Here is a 13337-nt window from a genome sequence, read left to right on the forward strand (position 1 = left end):
AAACTGGCCTGTCTCTGATGAAGGGTAGAAACCATTCTGTAATGACTATTTAGGTAGAATTTTCCTGTTCCTTTTTCTGTGATAAATAATCCTCATTTGATGAGACGCTAAGGTAATACAGAGAAATAGATCTTTTCATCTCTCAAAGGAAAAAAGAAAAGGGGACCCTTTCATTTATGCTGGTCTTCATTGCTGCACAGGTGAGGAACTAAAACTGGGAAGCAGCCAGATCTTTGTATTCTCCCAACTCATTTTCTGGAGGGTTTGGTGGTGCCTAGAGAGTATCACCAACACTGCAAACAATTTTTTCTTTCCTAACTAAAGATAATTCTGTATAGAAGAACTATGGTTAGTATTTCTGTTTTTAAACACAATACTGGTAATCTCTCATGAAACTGGAATTCCAAGAATATGGGCAAATACTGCTCTTTAACACTTTGCCAAAACAAAAGGCTTCCTAGATAAGTAATGAACTTGCAACTACTGAGGATTAAAACTACTTTGGGACCGGATGCTGGTAGCTCTTGCTTGTAATACTAGCTACTTGGGAGGTAGAGATCAGGAGAATCAAGGTTCGAGACCAGCGCAGGCAACAAAAGCGAGACCCTATCTCAAAAATACCCAATACCAGAAATACCTAACATCAAAAAAAGCGCTGGTGGCATGGCTCAAATGATGGAGTGCCTGCCTAGCAAGTGCAAGACCTTGAGTTCAAACACCAATTCCACAAAAAAAGGGAGAAAAAACTTCTTTGGAAGGTTTCTGTCACAGGTGTTTGAGTGGAAATCTGTGTATCAGATAAAGAGTTTAGGTTACTATCACCAAGAAAATTCATTCTTGGAGTGATTGACCCAGTCTCTCACACCTCTTTCTCAGGCTGGTTGAGACACTGGCTGTAAATGACACTCATGACATCTGCGACCCCACAAACTAGGATCATTGGTCTGTTGGTTAATTAAGATGGCATCTTTGAGTTTTGATAATATAAAAGGGCTCTTTTGTGGATGAACACAAAATTGTTTCTCTTGGCTCGTTGGAAGTCCGAAGAGGACTTGGAAATGACCTTGTCATTTGAAAGGAGGAGAGTCTGCCAGAGTGTATTGAGAAAGAAATGTCAAAACAGAGAAATGGACTGCTGTCTGCCAGTGAGCACATCCAGCTAATGGCTGATTATTTAGGGCAAACGAAAAAGATTTTGCCCTTTTCTTTTATTCACAGCCAATTTAAAAATATTTTGTTTTGGACAGTTTCCTGTTGCCTTATTTTTGCTAAAAATAGTCTGTTTTATAGCTTGATAATTTGTTATGTACTTTTTTACACTGTCTGAAAGACATATTTAGATAAATTGGTGGTAAGACATTGATGCTAACACATAATTTATAATTCTGAAATGAATCCTTAACATGCCATTAAGTGGTAGTAGTTGTTTGGATATATTGGATTAAAAAATTCATGGTGAATTTTCTGAGAAGGAAGTTTTTCAAAGGAAATAATTGGTGATTCACAAAATAATTAGAAAATTCAGAAATCCCAAATTTAAGCCCAGTTTTCCCCCAATGGTAAAATCTTACGTAAAAACATTGCAATACCAAACCCAGAAAACTGACATTAGTACAATTGTGAGAACTTATTCAGATTACATCAGTTTTACATACACTTGTTCCTGTGTGTGTGTGTGTGTGTGTGTGTGTGTGTGTTCATGTTCCATGCAGTGTTATTATAGGTATTGAATCTTGTACCAGTGTCACAATAAGAGTTCTATCACTGCAAGCCTCCATGAGCCACCCCTTCATGGTGACATCAAACCACCTCCTCATCACATCCTGAACTCCTGGCAACCACTTCATCTGTTTCCATCTCTATGACTTCAATAAAGCTATATATAAAGCTATATAAATAGAACCACATAGTATGCAACATTCTGAATTGTATTTTTTCACGCAGTGTAATTCCCTTTATATCCATCCAAGTTGTTGTATTCATCAGTAATTGCTTCCTCTTACTGATAAATATTCCATGGTATGGACGTACCACTGTTCATTTATCAACTCACCCATTGAAAGATACTTCCATTATTTTCAGTTTGGGGCTATTAAGAGTGAAGCTACTCTATGAGCATTCATGTATAGGTTTTGTGTAAAGTTAAGTGTTCATTTCCCAGGGATAAGATCCTAATGGTACATTTGCTAGGTCATATGGTAAGTACATGTTTAGTTTTATAAGAAACTGTCAAACTATTTTTCAGAATGCTATGCCATTTTCTATTCTTATCTATATATACAGACAGTGAAAGATAGATTTTAATCTATTAAATAGACCCATTAAAGTATAAGTGATACATTACTTTAACTATATCATAATTGCTTGGGTACTTGACCATTTTGTTCATCTTGGGGTCCTTGGTGTCTCACACAGTGCTTGGCATAGATCAGATTCAATTAATATTTGCTAAATAGAAAACAAATTAATGAATGGAAGAATAGTTGTGTCACATTGGAATCAAACAGAAAAATAAAATTGTCAATAAATTATAGCCATATCTGAAATTAAATTGAATGCCATGAGTTTTTCTTCCAATGCAACAGCATTTTCAAATTAGAAATTGGCACACTTCTTGGTGGTACTGGGGCTTGAACCCAGGGCCTCATGCTTGCTAGGCAGGCACTCTATCACTTCAACCACTCCTGTAGCATATCTATATGATTCCATATATATGACAGAATACCATGCAGCCATCAGAAAAATGGGAAAATATTATGCAAATAAAAGATAGCTTTCAAAAGATATTGATAAAAAATCAGAGAAAAGTAGGCACAGCGTGCTACTTCTTGTGTAAAAATGCAAAAGGAAATTAGAAAGACATGTGCATCGACATGTTAATTCTCACGTTATTTTATCATGTACAGAGTGTACCTGAACTATGTTGTGTCAGAAAGTAAAGAAGTGCTCAAAAGCTCACAGGGAGAGGCCAAAAGAGCATGGGAGCCAACTTAGAGGGACTACCTTTAGCCAAATTTGTTATAATGTATTCATTAAATGAATAATGATAGCAATAGATTATGTCTTAACAGCTTGCAAAACAGAGAAATATATATGATTCTAAACTAAGACATGAAAATTAAATAAAGAAATAAAAGGAAGGAAAGTTCTTCATAGAAGAATGATAAAATCAAAACATCACCATTTTAGAAACACTATAGCAATACTTGATTGAGGCAATGATTAAGAGCAGAAGATAAAACCATTGGGTGGCACTTTGCTGAAGAACAGAACCATTCTACAGTCTCAAAGTATTACATGTACCAGTGGTAGTCGTTTTTCACAGTATTTACTAATTACAGGTATAGTAATAAGGGAGAAAAATGGCAGACATATTAACCAAATAATCAGGCTTATATTAATTTCCTGTTATTATAAAAATTGTCACAAAACATGCTCCTATAGTCTATTTCCTTCTCTCTCTCTCTCTCCCTCTCCTTTTTTTTTTTTTTTTTGTAATTTGCCAGTACTGAAGATTGAATGAGTCACTCTACCACTTGAGCCACTCTGCCAACCCTTTTATTCTGGTTATTTTTGACATAGAATCTCACTTTATGCCCATGCTGGCCTGGGTCCCATTCCTCCTATTTGTGCTTCCCTGTGTAGCTGAGATGACAGGCGCTCACACTGTGCTAAGCCACTGATTGAGAGGGGATCTCAAAAACTTTTTGCCAAGGTTGGCCTCAAACCACAGAACCACAATCCTCCTGATTTCAGCTTCCCAAGTAGCTGGGGTTACAGGAGTGAGCCACTGTGTCTGGCCTGTCTTTCTTTTTCTTTTTAAAAAACAACTAGCATGTATTAGTTGTACAAAGAGATTTCATCACGATATGTCCATTCATGCATATAATGCATTTTGATCAAATTTAATTTCTCTATTACTTTCCCTCCCACCCTTGTTACAATTTTTAATGGGTTTCTTTATTTTCATACAAGCATATAAAGTTCTTTAACCATGTGCACACTCCCATTATCTTTTTCCTTTGCTCCCTCTGTTCCTCCTGACCCAAATAGTCCCTCTTTTACATTCATGTAATTTTTTTTTCCCTTGGGATCTAGATTCACATTTCCGAGAGAAAGCAGGCAACATTTGTCTTTCTGATTGTCCTCCATTTTCAAAGACAACAATGGCACATACATCATTCTGCTGCTCTCTTTCACTTTTTTTTTGTGGAACTGGAGTTCGAACTTAGAGCTTCACATTTGCAAAGCAGGCACACTTGGCTTCAGCCACTTTCATTGTGCTGTGGTTATTTTGACGATGGTGGGGGGTGGGGTGCGGGTTTCACAAAATATTTGCCTAGGCTGGCCTTGAACTTTGATCTTCCCAATCTCAGCTTCCTAAATAGCTAAGATTACAGATGTGAGCCACCAGCATCCAACCCTCTTTCACTTTTAAGGACCTTGAGATGATTTCAGTCTACTCAGGGTAGTCCCCCGCTCCCCCATAATCCTACCTACTCAGGAGGCAGAGATCAGGAAGATCACTGGTATGAAGCCAGCCCAGGCAAATAGTTTGCAAACCCCTATCTCAAAAAAAAAAAAAAAAAAACCCATCACAAAAAAAAAAAAGGGATGGTGGAGTGGCTCAAGGTGTAGGCCCTGAGTTCAAGCCACAGTACCACAAAAAAAAAAAAAAAAAAAATCCTTAATCACATTTGTAAAGTTCCTTTTGCTTTGTAAGGTGACATGTTGTGGGAAGGGGTATCATTTTTGCCTACACAACCCTACAGATCATGAGATTACCTGACATTGTATATATTCTGATATAGTGAAATGAAAAGGAGATAAGAGTTTTCCTGGTAGAAGAAATATATAACTAAGTTGAGAGAATTTCTGAAACTTCTGTCTTCCACTAGTCAAAAAGGTAAAGGCTGTGAAAGAAAAACTAAGGTGAGGGAACCATTCAGATTAAGGAAAGAGACTACAGACCCTTAAAAACTAAATAATACATAATCCTCCTTTAGATCCTGGGTAGAAAGAAATAAAATTGTGAAAGACGTTAATTCAACATTTTATTTACTATATAATAAGTGACAATATGGTATTAAATTTAAACTTCCTGAACATGACCATCGTATTGCTGTTCTTAGATTTATGATAAAGTATTTAGAAATAAAGTATCTCCCAAAAGTAATCTACATGTTTAATGCAATTCCCATCAAAATTCCAATGACATTCATTAAAGAGATTGAAAAATCTACTGTGAAATTTATATGGAAACACAAGAGGCCACGAATAGCCAAGGCAATACTCAGTCAAAAGAACAATGCAGGAGGTATCACAATACCTGACTTTAAACTATATTACAAAGCAATAACAATAAAAACAGCATGGTACTGGCACAAAAACAGACGTGAAGACCAGTGGAACAGAATAGAGGACCCAGATATGAAGCCACACAACTATAAGCAACTTATCTTTGACAAAGGAGCTAAAAATATACGATGGAGAAATAGCAGCCTCTTCAACAAAAACTGCTGGGAAAACTGGTTAGCAGTCTGCAAAAAACTGAAACTAGATCCATGTATATCACCCTATACCAAGATTAACTCAAAATGGATCAAGGATCTTAATATCAGACCCCAAACTCTTAAGTTGATACAAGAAAGAGTAGGAAATACTCTGGAGTTAGTAGGTATAGGTAAGAACTTTCTCAATGAAACCCCAGCAGCACAGCAACTAAGAGATAGCATAGATAAATGGGACCTCATAAAACTAAAAAGCTTCTGTTCATCAAAAGAAATGGTCTCTAAACTGAAGAGAACACCCACAGAGTGGGAGAAAATATTTGCCAACTATACATCAGACAAAGGACTGATAACCAGAATATACAGGGAACTTAAAAAACTAAATTCTCCCAAAACTAATGAACCAATAAAGAAATGGGCACGTGAACTAAACAGAACTTTCTCAAAAGAAGAAATTCAAATGGCCAGAAAACACATGAAAAAACGCTCACCATCTCTAGCAATAAAGGAAATGCAAATTAAAACCACACTAAGATTCCACCTCACCCCTGTTAGAATAGCCATCATCAGCAACACCACCAACAACAGGTGTTGGTGAGGATGCGGGGAAAAAGGAACCCTCTTACACTGTTGGTGGGAATGTAGACTAGTACAACCACTCTGGAAAAAAATTTGGAGGCTACTTAAAAAGCTGGACATCGATCTACCATTTGATCCAGCAATACCACTCTTGGGGATATACCCAAAAGACTGTGACACAGGTTACTCCAGAGGCACCTGCACACCCATGTTTATTGCGGCACTATTCACAATAGCCAAGTTATGGAAACAGCCAAGATGCCCCAGCACTGACGAATGGATTAAGAAAATGTGGTATTTATACACAATGGAATTTTATGCAGCCATGAAGAAGAACGAAATGTTATCATTCGCTGGTAAATGGATGGAATTGGAGAACATCATTCTGAGTGAGGTTAGCCTGGCTCAAAAGACCAAAAATCGTATGTTCTCCCTCATATGCGAACATTAGATCAAGGGCAAACACAACAAGGGGATTGGACTATGAGCACATGATAAAAGCGAGAGCACACAAGGGAGGGGTGAGGATAGGTAAGACACCTAAAAAACTAGCTAGCATTTGTTGCCCTTAACGCAGAGAAACTAAAGCAGATACCTTAAAGCAACTGAGGCCAATAGGAAAAGGGGAACAGGTACTAGAGAAAAGGTTAGATCAAAAAGAATTAACCTAGAAGGTAACACCCACGCACAGGAAATCAATGTGAGTCAATGCCCTGTATAGCTATCCTTATCTCAACCAGCAAAACCCCTTGGTCCTTCCTATTATTGCTTATACTTCTCTACAACAAAATTAGAGATAAGGGCAAAATAGTTTCTGCTGGGTATTGAGGGGGGGAGCGGGAGGGGGTGGAGTGGGTGGTAAGGGAGGGGGTGGGGGCAGGGGGGAGAAATGACCCAAGCCTTGTATGCACATGTGAATAATAAAAGAAAAATGAAAAAAAATAGAAATAAAGTATCATGATGTTGCAAGTAACCTCAAATGGTTCAGGAAATGATTGAGACAAAACCAGTATGGCAAAATACTAACAATTGGTGAATCTAGATTTATATCATAAAATGAAAACCTAATATAAACTACATATATAGTTTAAAATAGTTCAATAGCTATATTAAAATAGTAAAAAGAAGTTGAAATGACTTTTAGTATTTTATGTAACACAATAAATCCAATGATAATTTTAAGAATAATCAACCTAAAAAGTATTGAGGAATTTTACATTCCTATTTTTTGCATAAAAAAGCTTGAAATCTAAATATATGCAATACTTAAAGAATATCTAAAGTATTAGTACTAGCAACATATCAATTCGTAAGAGACACATGTTGCTAGAGCTACTAAATTAGTCAGAACAAGTCTAGAAGAAGGCTACCTGTGTGTGGTCCATTGTTTTATACTTGCAATTTTCTGTGGATTTTTATGTTTCAAAATAAAAGCGCTGGGAGAAAAAACCTAGATATTTGTAAATGGATGAACTATTTCTGGGACAATATAGAAGAAATTGCTAGCACTCTTTACCATGAAGAGTAAAGAGTATGAAGAGGAGCGCTCTGAGCAGCCAATGAGGGGGAAGGAACTGCAGGGTGTGTGTGTGGTGTGTGTGTGTGGTGTGTGTGGTGTGTGTGTGTGGTGTGTGTGGTGTGTGTGTGTGGTGTGTGTGTGGTGTGTGTGTGTGGTGTGTGGTGTGTGTGGTGTGTGTGTGTGTGGTGTGTGTGTGTGTGTGTGTGATGTGTGTGTGGTGTGTGTGTGGTGTGTGTGTGTGTGGTGTGTGTGTGGTGTGTGTGTGTGTGGTGTGTGTGTGTGATGTGTGTGTGTGTGTGTGTGGTGTGTGTGTGTGGTGTGTGTGTGTGGTGTGTGGTGTGTGTGGTGTGTGTGTGTGTGTGTGTGGTGTGTGTGTGTGGTGTGTGTGTGTGGTGTGTGGTGTGTGTGGTGTGTGTGTGTGTGTGTGTGGTGTGTGTGTGTGTGGTGTGTGTGTGTGGTGTGTGTGTGGTGTGTGTGTGTGGTGTGTGGTGTGTGTGGTGTGTGTGTGTGTGGTGTGTGTGTGTGGTGTGTGTGTGTGTGTGTGTGGTGTGTGTGTGTGGTGTGTGTGTGTGGTGTGTGGTGTGTGTGGTGTGTGTGGTGTGTGTGTGGTGTGTGTGTGGTGCGTGGTGTGTGTGTGTGTGGTGTGTGTGTGTGGTGTGTGTGGTGTGTGTGGTGTGTGTGATGTGTGTGTGGTGTGTGTGGTGCGTGGTGTGTGTGTGTGTGGTGTGTGTGGTGTGTGTGTGTGTGGTGTGTGGTGTGTGTGTGTGTGATGTGTGTGTGGTGTGTGTGTGGTGTGTGTGTGTGTGGTGTGTGTGTGGTGTGTGTGTGTGTGGTGTGTGTGTGGTGTGTGTGTGTGTGTGTGTGATGTGTGTGTGGTGTGTGTGGTGTGTGTGGTGTGTGTGTGTGTGTGGTGTGTTTGTGGTGTGTGTGTGGTGTGTGTGGTGTGTGTGTGGTGTGTGTGTGTGTGTGCACTCAGGTATGTGGACAAGGAGGCGGGGGCAGCTGAGTTAGAGTCCCATCTCCTTGGACTCCATTTGCTATTCTTTTCTTTCTCCCCCATACCTATTTGCTTTCATTCATTTCCAGGTCTTTAAAATTTTTTAGGGTTGAGGGTAGTGGGAAAGGCAGGAAAGGGGAAAAGAGAACAGTAGTAGCAGAAAGTAAGAGGTAGACATGGAAATGAAGAAGAGGATTAACCGGAGTTAAGGAGCAGAGTCCCAGAGGAGGTTGTGACAGAGTTAGTCCTTGACAACTGCCTGTGTGTCAATGGGGAAATTGAAGGCCTGAATGACACTTTTAAAGAACTAGAGTTTCTGCATATGGCTAATGTAGAATTGAGTTCTCTGGCCCAGCTTCCCAGCTTAAATAAACTTCAAAAGTTGGAATTTAGTGACAATATGATTTCTGAAGGCTTGGAAGTTCTGGCAGAGAAATATCCAAATCTTACCTACCTCAATCTGAGTGGAAACAAAATCAAGGATCTCAGTACAGTAGAAGCTCTGCAAAATCTTAAAAATTTGAAAAGTCTTGACTTGTTTAACTGTGAGATCACAAACCTGGAAGGTTACAGAGAAAGTATTTTTGAACTGCTGCAGCAAATCACATACTTAGATGGATTTGATCAGGAGGATAACGAAGCACCAGACTTGAAAGAGGAGGACAACGAGGATGGAGAGGAAGATATGAAGATGAGGAGGAAGATGAAGCTGATCCACCTGAAGGCTATGAGGAGGAGGAGGAATAGGATGAGGATGAGGATAAGGTAGGCTCAGAATTGAGAGAGGGAGTAGAGGAAGTGGGCCTCTCTTACTTAATGAAAGAAGAAATTCAGGATGAAGAAGATGATGATGACTGCTGAAGAAGGGGAAGAAGAGGAGGAAGAGGAAGAAAGTCTTCAGAGAGAGAAGAGAAAACGAGATGGTGAGGATGATGGAGAGGAAGATGACTAGATCATTCTAAGATCACATTCCCTAGTGATCCTGGGTGTGCAATAGTGATCACATCTTTGTTTCTCCATGTATAATAGTTATCCCCACCAGAAGATAATGTGTAACTTTTTATAGGAAAAGTGTGGTTTTACTATTTTTGTCTTATCATTACAATTAAGATTTACTAGTTTGTTAATGATCATATAGTATGTAGAGAAAATTTTTTTCATGAATCTCCCATTTTAAAATTCTCTAGCAATGTATTTGGAATCTTAATTTTTCTAAATCAAGTTCACCATATTAAACATATTTAGCCTTTAATTAAAACATGATCACTTTTATACAGGGGTAGTTTGTTGCATTTCATTCATAAGATTTTAAAGTTATTTATAGATTAAGTGGAAGTCAGCTGCAATAAGAAAGGACAACAGCCTCTTGAATGATAAGCTGATTATTTTTTTAGAGGTGATTCAGAGGTCTTTGAAGGCAATGAATTTTTTTTGGCTAAGGATATTTGGGAGTTTTTTTTTATTGTCACATGAGTAAGTTGGAAAGTAGAAGGCAGAATAATAAGGATTCTATTCAGCAGTATATTTTATGCATTTTGGGGGAGGTTCTATTCAGTAATATAATTCATGGGTATTACGGTAACTGATAAGATTTTTCATATACTATGTCTAGAGATATAGGCAAGCTGTTTCTTCTTCAGGCAGCAGAGCATGACATGCGTGGATAGTTTATCTTGTTTTAGGTGTGCATTCTTCTCAGCAAATTTTAAATGATCAACTATCCCTCTTGTTTCATTCTCTTCCCTCTGTTCCAAAAGAAAGTTGGGAAACTCATGGATATCCAGAAAACCTTTAGTCTTATACCTCAGTTATCTTTTCAGACCTGTCTGGGTTTTAAACAAGCAAGTTGGAAGAAATGAAATATTTTCTAAAATATGAATATTATTACTGATACAGTTCTAGGCAATAACTTGTGCTTACTGTAAGTCTTTCTTGGTTGACAATATGGAAGTTCATATCAGCAGGAAAAAGAAAGGCAGGGAAGGCTTTGGGGAGTAGCATTAACATTTTGCAAAAGTGGGCTTGCCTGTTCACAATGAAATGGTCAAGTCAAAATTTTAAGTTGGTTTCCCAAATGATTTGGATACCAACTCTGTGAAGTATCTATAATGTTTTTTATTAGAACTTTTATAGTTTTTCTTCTGTAGTTTTAAAGCATTACCAAACAGAGCATTTAATTGGGCTATGGTAAGCAGGTGGAAGAATATTTGAAACTAAGTCAATGGTAAAATTGGGATTTATTTTCAAGTGGATGTCCACTAAAAACAGAAAAATATTTGGGATAAGTGTGAGTGTGTGCTTCCTTATATATAGTTACTTAACAAAATATAAGAGTGAACAAGTACATGTCCCTTTTTGTCATGGAGGCTCCATGTTCAAGGTGATCTTTGCCACCTAAAATATTTGTCCCTTTGTTTTGCACATTTGTAAATTTTAAAAAATCATCAGCAAATTAATTGAAGTTATGTTTTTCTACTAGGACACAAATTACTAAGTATAGTACTGTTGTTACTTCTTTTTTAGTTTAAGACGTATGACTTGGTGTTTTTGGCAGTATAGGGGTTTGAATGTGGGGCCTGCTACATGACTTGATGTTTTAGAATAAAACTAAGTTGTTTGTGGAAAAAATTTAAAAAATTATATAACAGACTGAAATAAAATACTTGGGATAAATTTAGTGGTGGGAGGATGGGAATCTCCAAAAGATTAATAACATTTTTCTCCAAAATTTAACAATTAAAATGTTTTAGTCCTGAGAATTCTCATTGCTCACCCTACCAATTACAAAATGCTTACTTTTAAAATGAAATCTATATATTGACTTTCTTATCAGTTATCTTATTGTGCAATCAAAATTAGAGTTTGTTGGTTTGAAAATAACACAGATTCCAGATAATTTTTAAGAATTACTTAGCTTTGTGGGTGGTATTTTCATGCAAATAAATAAGCATAGGTTTTATATTTTGTAGCAGTTTTATGTCCTGTTCTAATGCTTTCTTTCTTTGTTTCTTTCTTTTTGTTTTAATGCACTTTCTTGGCAGTATGTATATAGTGTGTTAAATTTCTCAAGAACCTCTCCTTAAAAATTTTGAAGTTAATACTTTTGTGCAACTGTGTTTTGAATAAAGCCATGACAATGTTAAAAACAAAACAAAAAAATGCAGTACTCCGGGTCATTCTTTTATTGTTTCTGACTATTCCCTGTTTTTTGTGACTGCTGTAACTTAAAAGTTTTTGAAATTGAATTGCTTCAAGGAGATTGGAGACTTGTTATTAAAAAAAAAAAAAAGAGGAGCAATTGGGGTAAGAGTAGGAGGATGGTTTTCACTCTACCCATTTGCATCATGTATACAATGTTGTGATTAAACTTAACTATTAAAATTTAAACTAAAATTCTAAAACACAATATCTACTTCATCTTTTTGTTCAAAACCAGATATCTAATACGTAGGACTGGGTACCTCCCAACTGAGAGGTAAGAGTTTCACGTACTGAACGTGAAGTCCTAAAACTCCTTGAGGTGGAAGGGGGTGTATTTCACATCTAAACTGTAATCAAGTTTAGGAATTTCTTCTGATGTTTTTATCTTTACATATTCCTAACAACTCCTTTTAATCTTTTCTTTTGCATATTACTAAATAATTTTAGATAGATTATGTCAATGATTGAAACGCCATCTCTGAGTTGCTGAACACAAGAAACTATTGTTTCAAGCGCAGCTCACCTCATTTGTGGTGATGGGGGTTGTATCTCACAGCCGGCACCTTTTGTTGTGAGCAAGTTCATTACGAATTCATAAGTTTGACTTAAGTCCTCGTCTCTTGTAACTGTAACTTCTGTCAGTTCCAAACCTAAGTTATAACCCGTGTCTACTGTTTCCGTTTTATGAGGGTTTCTGAATTGCTGCTGGGCTATAAGGTTTCCAGAACTCCTTTGGTAATTACATCATTTCATAGTCATGTCTAGTACATAATACAAAGAAGTGAATCAATTGCCCAGATAACAATCGTTGGAGAAAAGAGGATAAGAAACACAGTGGGCTCGAAGAGTTTATTTGGATCCCCGTGCGACGCCCTGTTCTACACTAGGCATGCCATCCACAGCTCTCCGGGCCTTGTTAGCCCAAGGGTCCAGAAAAGCAGCAATCTCGTTGTGTGTATATGTGTTCGTGTCATGTCCTGTCGGCTACCTGGTCCTTCCTTGGTGACCCGCATTTATAGAGCTTTGTGCATATTCGGTGTCTCCCCGCGATCTTCATGGTGAAATACTCTCTGCCAGCTGCAATCTGTCGTTAGATTTAGGAAATGTCTAATGGCACTTAATAACGAGTGACAGAAAAAGAGAGAGATACAAATCAGAGGTTAGATGTGGAGAAAGTGGCGTAAGATGGTTTAGAAAACAATGCAAATTAACAAGATCGGGGAGTAGAAGTTTGACAGTTGCCTAGGCATAAAAATTTACAAGTAATGCAATTAGAAGGAGAATTTCAGGACGTCTTTTTTGCAGTCCAGCAATCAGAAGAGGATTAGATTTGGAAGGCTGAAGTGTTTCCCTTAGGAGTTACCCCAGAGCTCCAGGGCAGCACTGAAAAAGTGCGGGTTTCTAGAGCGGAGACCCAGAACAAGAACCAGATGGGTTTTACTCCAGCACTGCAATTTGCCCTCTAGTGGTCACAATCGCACAGAGACTTTAAAAAGAGTGAAGTGAAACCAAGGAAATCCTTCTCTCAAGT

General features: G+C 37.8%; 1 pseudogene; it reads left to right on the plus strand.

Moving 5' to 3' along the window:
• Window positions 1-8781: 8781 nt before the first annotated feature.
• Window positions 8782-9557, plus strand: LOC109698276 (acidic leucine-rich nuclear phosphoprotein 32 family member E pseudogene; annotated as a pseudogene).
• Window positions 9558-13337: the final 3780 nt, after the last annotated feature.

The sequence above is a fragment of the Castor canadensis genome, chromosome 1 (genome assembly GCF_047511655.1).
Source record: "Castor canadensis chromosome 1, mCasCan1.hap1v2, whole genome shotgun sequence".
NCBI classification, from domain to species: Eukaryota; Metazoa; Chordata; class Mammalia; order Rodentia; family Castoridae; genus Castor; species Castor canadensis.